This window comes from Gekko japonicus, unplaced genomic scaffold, assembly GCF_001447785.1.
Source record: "Gekko japonicus isolate JY-2015 unplaced genomic scaffold, Gekko_japonicus_V1.1 scaffold15, whole genome shotgun sequence".
Lineage (NCBI taxonomy): Eukaryota > Metazoa > Chordata > Lepidosauria > Squamata > Gekkonidae > Gekko > Gekko japonicus.
This window is the reverse complement of record NW_015165830.1, coordinates 3,959,181-3,969,293: the sequence shown is the minus strand read 5'-3', so window position 1 is coordinate 3,969,293 and position 10,113 is coordinate 3,959,181.

Genomic DNA, 10,113 nt, shown 5'->3' with positions numbered 1-10,113 from the left:
GCGTTCCCCACAATGCACTGCGTACAATGAACCTGCAGCGTTTTACGCTTACAGGCCGCGCGAAGTGTGCGTAGTCGGCCGGCTTCTGTGACTAAGTGATGAAAAAGTGCTGTGCAGACTTTGTTTCAAGACGATACCTAGTAAGCGTCCGGTGTTCTTTTTAAACAAATTCCATGATATTCGGATCAGGTAGCCAAAAAGGCACAGATCTTTACTGTTATTCTAAGATCAAGCTGCTTTCTAAACACAGCTTCAAGCCTCCTTTCATCAAGTTTTCAAGAGACTCACAGAAGATACAAATCACTAGAAATTAAATGAATATTCATCAAAAGCTGTTGGACAAGAAGTACACACAGTTCCGTGAAAGCGCATGCAAGCTCAACGCTGCCAAGAAACAACTTCACTTAGAATTAATTTAAGGTGCACAACTATACTCAGAAAAAATCATAAGAACATAAGAGTAGCCAATGTTGAATCAGAACAGTGGCCCATCCAGTCCAACACTGTCAGACAGTGGCCAAAAATATGGGTGCCATCAGGAGGTCCAGCAGTGGGGCCAGGACACTAGAAGCCCTCCCACTGTTGCCCCCCCCCCCCAGCACCAAGAATACAGCGCATCACTTGCCCCAGGCCAACAGTACCTATTTATACCTTGTGGCTGATAGCCACTGATGGACCTCTGCTCCATATGCTTATCTAATTCCCTCTTGAAGCCGTCCATGCTTGTAGCCATCACCATCTCCTGTGGCAGTGAATTCCATGAGATAAGAACATCCAAACACTTCAGCCTACAAAATGCATGTACTGCCACCTTCTCTGAAGCTAATCTTTTAAAACTTGTAGCCATCGCATTTTGTAGCAATGGATTCTGTAAATGTATTATAGTTGCTTTCTGCATCCTGCATCTACTTCCTATCATTGTTTGATACTGAGTTGTAGAGTGAAGAAAAAAACACTTTTTACCCACCACACACCATTTTATAAATTTATCTCCCCTACTTATTTCTCATTAGGCAAACAGCTCATATATTAACATACAAATCAGGATACACATTGGTCGTCTTCTCCATTCCACCCCCTCCCCAGCTTTCTGGTGATCAGAACTGCAAAAGGGCAACCTCATAATGCTGGCAGCTTTATTTTCAATCTCCACACATGGCATTTGCCTCTACCACTGTTAAGTACTTGGTTGATATTTTTATTAACTACATTCTACAACCTATACCATGACTCCAAGATCTCTTTCTTGGATAGTCACAGTCAGTTAACATCCTATCAATCTATATGCGCTGTTGATTTTTTATCCCTGTGTTGCAATGCATTTACCAAGGCTGTAAAGGTGAAGTATGTCTTCAGTTTTATTTCAGGAAAAAAATGTGCCTGAGCTATATAGGAGTCTAGAGAACACAGCTGTCAAGAAAAGCTGAAATTTTATATATATAAAATTCTCTTGATGCGTTGGACATTTCCAGCTTTCCCATTGGCTGTGCTGCACGCTCCATCATCCATTGGCCCATCAACCGCCACTCAAGAGTAATTCCATGCTATTGGCTGGGTGCTGGGTCCACTCCTCTTCCCTGCCCACTGCCACCTCAGCCACTGTTGCCTGTCAGAATAACTGCCAAATGGCTGTCTCTCTCCTGCTTGGCTCCTGTGGGACTAACTTTTCCCTCAGTGGCTGTTGCTAGGCAACCAAGCTTGGTTCTATCAGTAAAAAGACAAAGGAATGAAGCCCTTTCCAGGCCTTTGTGGGGAACTCATTGGGCCAGTCCTGACTAGGGTTGCCAGCTCCAGGTTGGGACATTCCTGGAGATTTTGTGCTGAAGTCTATGGAAGCCAGGGTTTGGGGAGGGGAGAGGCCTCAGCTGAATAGAATGCCATAGAGTCCACCCTCCAAAGCAGTTATTTTCTCCAGGAAGAGAGAGAGATCTCTTGTCTGGAATTCAGTTGTGATACCAGGTGATACCACAGCCAGTGTGGCATAGCAGTTAGCACTTCAGAGCTGGGCCTGCCGGACCCACATTCTGCTGTGGAAGGTGATTGGGTGATTTCAGACCACTCACAGATTTTCAGCGTCACCCTTTCCCCCCCGCCCACTGCCTGCTGGGCCACTTTCCTGTCAGAATAAACTGTGAAAACGGCTGTCTCTCCTGCTTTGCTCTGCCATGGCTGGCTGGCTACTGAGGTGGGCCAGCGGCCATCAAACCATTCTCTTCAACCCCCTGCTGTGTGGCTGACTTTCCCCTAGGGTTGCCAATCTCCAGGTGGGACCTGGAGATCTCCCACTGTTACAATTGATCTCCTGATGACAGAGATCCGTTTCCCTGGAGAAAATGGCTGCTGTGAAGGGCATTATGGCATTATACCCTGCTGAGTCCTTCCCTTCCCCAAATGCTGCCCTCCAGAGGATCCACCCCCAAAACCTCCAGGTATTTCCATACTCTGAGCTGGCAACCCTACTTTCCCCTCAGTGCCTATTGCTAGGCAACCAAGCTTGGTTCTGTTAGTAAAAGGTGGGGGGAGGAGACCCTTTCTATGCCTATTTTGGCCTTTTGGAGAAAACTCATTGGGGCCAGTCCTGACTATGGTTGCCAGCTCCAGGTTGGGAAATTCCTGGAGATTTTATGGTACAGTCTACAGAAGCCAGAGTTTAGGGAGGGGAGCAGCCTCAGCTGAACAGAATGCCATAGAGGCCACCTTCCAAAGCAGTTATTCTCTCCAGGGGGAGAGATCTGTTGTCTGGAGTTCAGTTGTGATACCAGGTGATACCACAGCCAGTATGGCGTAGCAGTTAGCGCTTCAGAGCAGGGTCTGCCAGACCCAGGTTCTTGCTGTGGAAGCTGAGTGGGTGATTTTGGACCACTCACAGACTTTCTGCCTAACCTACCTCACAGGGTTGTTGTACAAGTCAAAAGGGGGAGAGGAGAATGATGTAAGCTGCTGTGGTCCCCACTGCAGAGAAAGACTGTACTTTTCCTCCTGCAGAACCATTGTTGCCAATCTCCAGGTGAGGGCTGGAGATCACTCAGAATTACAACTGCTCTCCAGGAGGGAGAGGGGGGAGGAGATGGAAAGCTGAAATCAGAGGGGCAGATAACAGCAGGTTGGTGGTTGCCTGGGAAGGAGATTGAGTTGCCAACTCCAGGTTGGGAAATTCTTGGAGTTTTGAGGGGTGGAGCCTGGGAGAGGGTGAGGTTTGAGGAGGGATAGGACCTCAGACAGGTACAATGCCATAGACAACACCCTCGAAACCAGCCATTTCCTCCTGGGCAACAATTGTTGCCAATCTCCAGGTGGGGGCTAGAGATCACTCAAAATTACAACTGCTGTCTAGGCGGGAGGTGGATGGAGATGGAAAGCTGAAGTCAGGGAGGCAGATAAAGGTAGGTAGATGGTTTGCTGGGAGGGAGATAGGGTTGCCAACTCCAGGTTGGGAAATTCCTGGAGATTTGAGTGGTGGAGCCTGGAGAGGGTGAGGTTTGAGGAGGGGTGGGACCTCAGACAGGTACAATCCCATAGACTCCACCCTTCAAACCAGCCATTTCCTTCTGGGGAACCATTGTTGCCAATCTCCATGTGAGGGCTGGAGATCACTTAGAATTACAACTGCTCTCCAGGGGGGAGGAGATGGAAAGCTGAAATCAGAGGGGCAGATAAAAGTAGGTTGATGGTTGGCTGAAAAGGAGATGGGGTTGCCAACTCCAGGTTGGGAAATTCCTGGAGATTTGAGGGATGGATCCTGGGAGAGGGTGAGGTTTGAAGAGGGGTGGGACCTCAGACAGGTCCAATGCCATAGACTCTACCTTCCAAACCTGCCATTTCCTCCTAGGGAACCATTGTTGCCAATCTCCAGGTGAGGGGTGGAGATCACTTAGAATTACAACTGCTCTCCAGGAGGGAGGGGGGATTATTGATCTGGTCAAGAAAATTTGGATCGTGGTTTGCTCCAAATTTATCCTACTTGGCACAGCAATTTTATGTGTGTTGTCCTGTAAGCCATAGGGTTGCTAGGTCCAATTAATCTGCTGGTGGGGGTGGGAGGTAGTCATCGGGGTGTGTGATGTCACTGCGTGCAATGTCACTGACATGATGACATCATATGGAAGTGACATCATCACATTGGGGTGTTGCAAGGCAATGCTCTGGTATTTGGGACAAAATTCTATGGTTACCAGTGTTGCTGTTCAGGGGTGGGGCTTCCCCCACCAGCCAACTGGCTGGCGGTGGGCTGGAGCCCTGGAAATCAGGGGAACCTCCACTCGGATCGGGGGTCAATTAAAATCTACATAAAATCATCTAAAACAATTCAGTTATAAGCAATATAAAGTGCTGGCGATGTTTAATTGATTGCATTAATGATGGTGTACTATATAAGTGCATACAAGGTCTAACAAATGTTCTGCTTCATGATCTTCCTGGTGACACAGGCTGTAGATGGCAAAGCTAAGGGCCAGGGCTCTATAATTAAGATTGTTGGTGGTAGCTCCTTAGTTGAAAGCCTGGTGAAAGAGCTCCATCTTGCAGGCCCTGTGGAATTGTAAAAGATCCTGCAGGGCCTTGATCTCTTCCAGGAGCTCATTCCACCAGTATGGAGCCGCCACTAAAAAAGCCCTGGCCCTGCTAATAGCAAGCCTGGCATCCTTGTAAACCCCTGTAAAAAGCATTATTCAGAATAGCAGTTTGCACAAGGCACAAGGTCATCTGTTAAGTCAACCCCTGCTACCTTCCTCGAAAGTGATGGCCTCTCTACTTTAGTTCCTGAATTGTTTTGCTCATATGGAGAATGTGTTGTTCTGAGCACCTCAGGGTGATCTTACTGGTACTTGGCCTGTGCAGCTCAGTGCCCCGCAGGAGTACTATGTGCAAATGTCTTTGCCGCATTCCTAAGTTGCCTCCTCCTTGTAGCGTTGGTGTATCTGGCTCAACGTTTGCCAGGAGCTTTCTTGGGGGCAGTAAGAGGTGAGAGGTATGAGGGGGAGTTGGTGTGAGGGAGTGGTGATGTGGTGGACATTTCTTCAGGTTCATGAGGGAGGCACACATCGAAATGGCTCCTAGAAATGTTCTTTACGCTCTCCCCATAAACATTCATTCCCTGGCCCTGCTCCTACACCTGACAGACACCGGCTTGTCTGGTGTTGGGGGGAATTGTATTTAAAGGCATCGGGGAGGCTGGGCCAGCAGCAGTGCTAAGGCAATCCTGCTGAGCAAACCTCCCCGGCGGCTGTAAGCATCCCACCTTCTCTCCTACACCTGACAGGCAGCTGCCTGTCCAGTGTGGGAGGGGGGAGGAGTATTAGAAGCCACTGTGGAGGCAGGGCTAGCAGGATCACTAAGGCGTTACTGCTGGGGCAGGCTTCCTCGTGGCTTTAAGCACCCTGCAACCACTGCTGCACTTGCCTGTTAGGTGTAGGGGGTGGGGGGGGAGTGTGTTGGAAGCCATCCCACCTCCTCTCCTACACCTGACAGGCAGCTGCCTGTCCAGTATAGGAGGGGGAGGAGTATTAGAAGCCACAGTGGAGGTGGGGTTGCACCTGACGACAACCACCTGTTAGGTGTAGGAGGTGGGGGGAGTGTGTTGGAAGCCATCCCACCTCTTCTCCTACACATGACAGGCAGCTGCCTGTCCAGTGTAGGAGGGGGAGGAGTATTAGAAGCCACTGTGGAGGAGGGGTTGCACCTGACAGACAACCACCTGTTAGGTGTAAGAGGTGGGGGGAGTGTGTTGGAAGCCATCCCACCTCTTCTCCTACACCTGACAGGCAGCTGCCTGTCCAGTGTAGGAGGGGGAGGAGTATTAGAAGCCACTGTGGAGGAGTGGCTGCACCTGACAGACAACCACCTTTTAGGTATAGGAGGTGGGGGAAGTGTGTTGGAAGCCATCCCACCTCCTCTCCTACACCTGAGAGGCAGCTACCTGTCCAGTGTAGGAAGGGTAGGGGGGAGGAGTATTAGAAGCCACTGTGGACGTGGGGCTGCACCTGTTAGGTGTAGGAGGTGGGGGGAGTGTGTTGGAAGCCATCAGAGAGGCTGGGCCAGCAGCTTTGCTTCACTTCACAGGTGGTTCTTGGCCACTCCTGATTTCTTCAACTGTCTTTAGCTGTCTGTAGTTCTCTTTAACTGTTTTTTTTACCTCAGAACACTGAGCTCTGCAGCTGACCAATCAGAGAGTGGGGGGTGCAGGGAGGCAGCTGCCTGGCAGCCGCATAGGGATCAATGGGGGTAGCACATTTCCCCCCTTTTGACCCACTTAGGGGTTGAATTTCTAAAAATCCTTTCTTAGTGAGCACCTACACCACGGTAGGAGCGCTCTCCCCAAATTTGGTGTCTCTAGGTCCAGCAGTTTGGCCTGGGGGTTGATTTTACGGTGAGGGGACTTTCTTTTATATATATAGATGGAGCCTCTGCTCTGCTGTCTGCACTAATACAACCAAACACAGGAACTGTCATAATCCTTGTATGTGGTAAATGGACCCTTTGTTTCCCAAGATAATCCCTATTGAAAATGAATTAATTATATTTTTAAGATTTTCTCAGCAACCACAGGAGCAGCCACATTCAAAACTCTATTTTAAATGTCACAACATTTGATTATTAAAATATACACAATCACATGATGTTGTATTTAAATTGTGATATATGTCATCTCTCAAGTTCTGGGACTGAAACAATTGTTTTAGTTGGCAATGAAAATCCAGAAAGAAATCTGAAACTTGGACTTTAAAAAACCTTGATAATAACAAACCTCGCATATTGCAACAAAACTGAGAGAGATGTATGTCACAGTAGTATGGTTAGTAAAAATTAACTTGATCAACATTTTAAAAGGGCCACCCTGGCTTTTAATTAATCTGTTTATTTAAATGTGCATTATTGGGAGGATTTGCCCCATGAAACGGATGGGTTAAGGGCGGATTAAACCGGCGCGATCAGATGCCAACATCTGGCAAGCATTGCGCACCTGCCCCCAACCCGTCCTTTCTGGCCGAAGATGCGGATCTAAAAGAGACTAGTGAAAGGGCATTATCTACTGTATGTCGCACAGCAACGGCGGCTGTGGGATCACTGACGCGCGGTTATCCCGTGTTATGCGTGGTAATGGCGAACTGCGCATGCGCACAACTGCTGCGGCTGGCCCTCCTCGCCCTCCTTAGAGTCGTTTCCCCTGCAGCATGTGATCGCAGCTGCCGGCAGAAGCGCAGAGCCTCGGAGGACCTGTCTGATCCCGCTGCCGCGCTTCTGTTTGTTCCGGCTCTAAAAAGCCGCACTTCTGCCGCGGCTTTTCCCGCTAGTGTGACCGGGGCCATTATATTATTTAGTAAGGCCAACAGTAATTTTAATTTGATTTAATATGTTCAGCATCACCATCACTGTTCTCAAAAAATGAAAATTCTTCTTTGTAGGATCTAGACTTGGAATTATGGAGCTGAGATGTTCCAAAATTATCTGCAGAATACAAAATCATTTTTTAGAATCCAGCTCCAGGGCAGGTCGGGAAAGAGGGTGGGGCACATTAGAGGCTGCTGGTGCTAAAGCTGGAAATCTAAGAAACACAGCGGAGTGCAGTTATTTTGTAGTGCGAACTACTGCTTACAACAAAATGGCATATATATTAAACACTCACTCATTTCCAGAAATGGAAAACGATGCAACAGTCTCCAAGAGGGGTACCCTGTTACAGCTGCAGCAAAACTAAATGGAAGTTCAGTGGCAATTTAGAGACTAACAGCACTTATTTCATTAAACATTTACATAAGTTAGAGCTACCCTGACTCATGAAAGTTTACAGTGGAATTCATCTTGTTGTTAGTCTTTAAGGAGCCACTGGACTTCCTCCTAATAGATCTGATATGGCAGGCACACTGAGCATCTTGCATGGGTATGTACTAAAAGGAATGACAGGATTGCCCATTGGAAACAATGGGAGAGGCTTGAAGGCCCACTGGAGATAATGGGAGCCAAGAATGCAAATTGACTTGCACAGGCTCCATTGAAATACATTGCAGCACAAGAAGAGTTGCACAGAAAATGTGGAATGGATTTTCCATTAAGATCTCTGGGCCCAGATAGACTACACTGGTACTGGAATGACAGCCCCCAGAGTAGAATGACAGCTCTTGGGAGTAGCAGAAGCATTCTGGGATTGGAATGACAGGCACCAGAGTGGAATGACAGCCCAGGAAGCAGCAGAAATGTTCTGGGACTGGATGGACAGGCCCCAGAATGGAACTACAGCCCCTGGGAGTAGAAGAAGTGTTCTGGGACTGGAATGACAGGGCTCAGAGTGGAATGACAATCCCTGTGGGAAGCAGATGTGTTCTGGTACTGGAATGGCAGCCCTCAGAGTGGGATGACAGCCCCTGGGGGTAGCAGATGTGTTCTGGGATTGGAATGAAAGGCCCCAGAATGGAATGGCAGCTCCTGGGTGTAGCAGAAGTGTTTTAGTACTAGAATGACAGCCCCCAGAGTAGAATTAGTCCATGGGGTAGGAGATGTGTTCTGGGACTGGAATGATAGGCCCCAGAGTGGAATGACAGATCCTGGAAGTACCAGAAATGTTCTGGGACTGGATGGACAGGCCCTACAGAGGAATGACAGATCCTGGAAGTACCAGAAATGTTCTGGGACTGGATGAACAGGCCCTAGAGAGGAATGACAGGCCCTGGGGGTAGCCGATATGTTTTGGGATTGGAATGACAGGCCCCAGAGTTGAATGACAGCTGCTGAGAGTAGCAGAGGTGTTCTGGGTATAGAATAACAGCCCCAAGAGTGGAATAACAGCCCCTGGGAGTAGTGGGGGAGGCATCCTTTCCTGGCTGGCTCCACATCCTTTAGCAGTTATTTTGTGTCTGCACCCACCACACTGTGTCAGAATTACAAATATGCCACAGGTTCAGAAAGGTTGGGGACCCTTGAGCTAGGGTACAGGATGGGATTTTTCACAGAGAGACTATGGAGGGGGTGCTTTGGGTCAGTGGTAAACAGACAGGGCAGAAGTGTCCAAGGAACTCATGCAGGGTGTGACATGTAATGGGAACACAGAGGTCAGGGAGGCAGCAGAACTGGACACTGGAACTGGAAGTGGGACAAGGACAAGATTTAAAATTGACAACAGAGGAGGTGGCCAACATCAACCTCATGAATTTGTAAGGAAACTGAGGACCTGACAGGCAGGATATATACTGAGGTGGAGCTGATTTGGCGATAGCTGCACACATTCCAGAAATATTAATTAAAATGTAAAGTACTCTGCAGTTTGTGATTCCAATTGCAAAGCATTGACTCTACTCCCAGGAGCCACCATTCTACTCTGGGGGACAGCCCCAGAGCACAGTTTCTATTACTAGGGACCATCATTCCACTCTGCGACCTGTCATTGAAGTCCTAGAACACTGATTCTCTTCCTGGGGACTGTCATTCCACTCTGGGGGCTGTCATTTCAGCCCCAAAATGTTTCTACAACTCCCGGGGCTGTCATTCCACTGTAGGGGATGTCATTCCAGTCCCAGAACACTTAAGCCACTGTCATGGGTGACGACAACAACACCGGGCCCCTGCCTGAGTTGGCAAGAGCAGCTGGAGTTGCCAGCATCACTAAAGCTGGAAGCTGGTGCCTCTGACTCTTTGGGAGTTGACAGCTTGCCACTGCCGGTGCCTGAGTCAGTAACCACCTGATCTCAAGTGGAGATCGTCCATGCACTTAAAGGCAGCCACCCCTCTCTCTCAAGCGAGAAGGAAGAGGGGGGGCTGTGGGCATTGGGGGCGGGTAGACCCCCCCAAAACGGGGGACCCCTGGCAAACCGGGGGGGGGGTTGGCAACCCTAGATCACACCCACTACCCCCAGGGACTGTCATTCCACTCTGAGGCCTGTCATTCCAGTCCCAGAACTCTTGTGCTACTCCCTGGGGCTGTCATTCCATTCTGGGGGTGTCATTCCAGTCTCAAAACGCTTTCTGCTACTCCCTGGGGCTGTCATCCCACCCTGGGAGCTGTCATTCCAGTCCCAAAGTAGTCTATTTGGGCCCAGAGACCTTAATGGAAAATCCATTCCACATCTTCTTTGCAACTCCTGTAATGTATTTCAATGGAGCCCATGCAAGTCAATTGGCATTCCT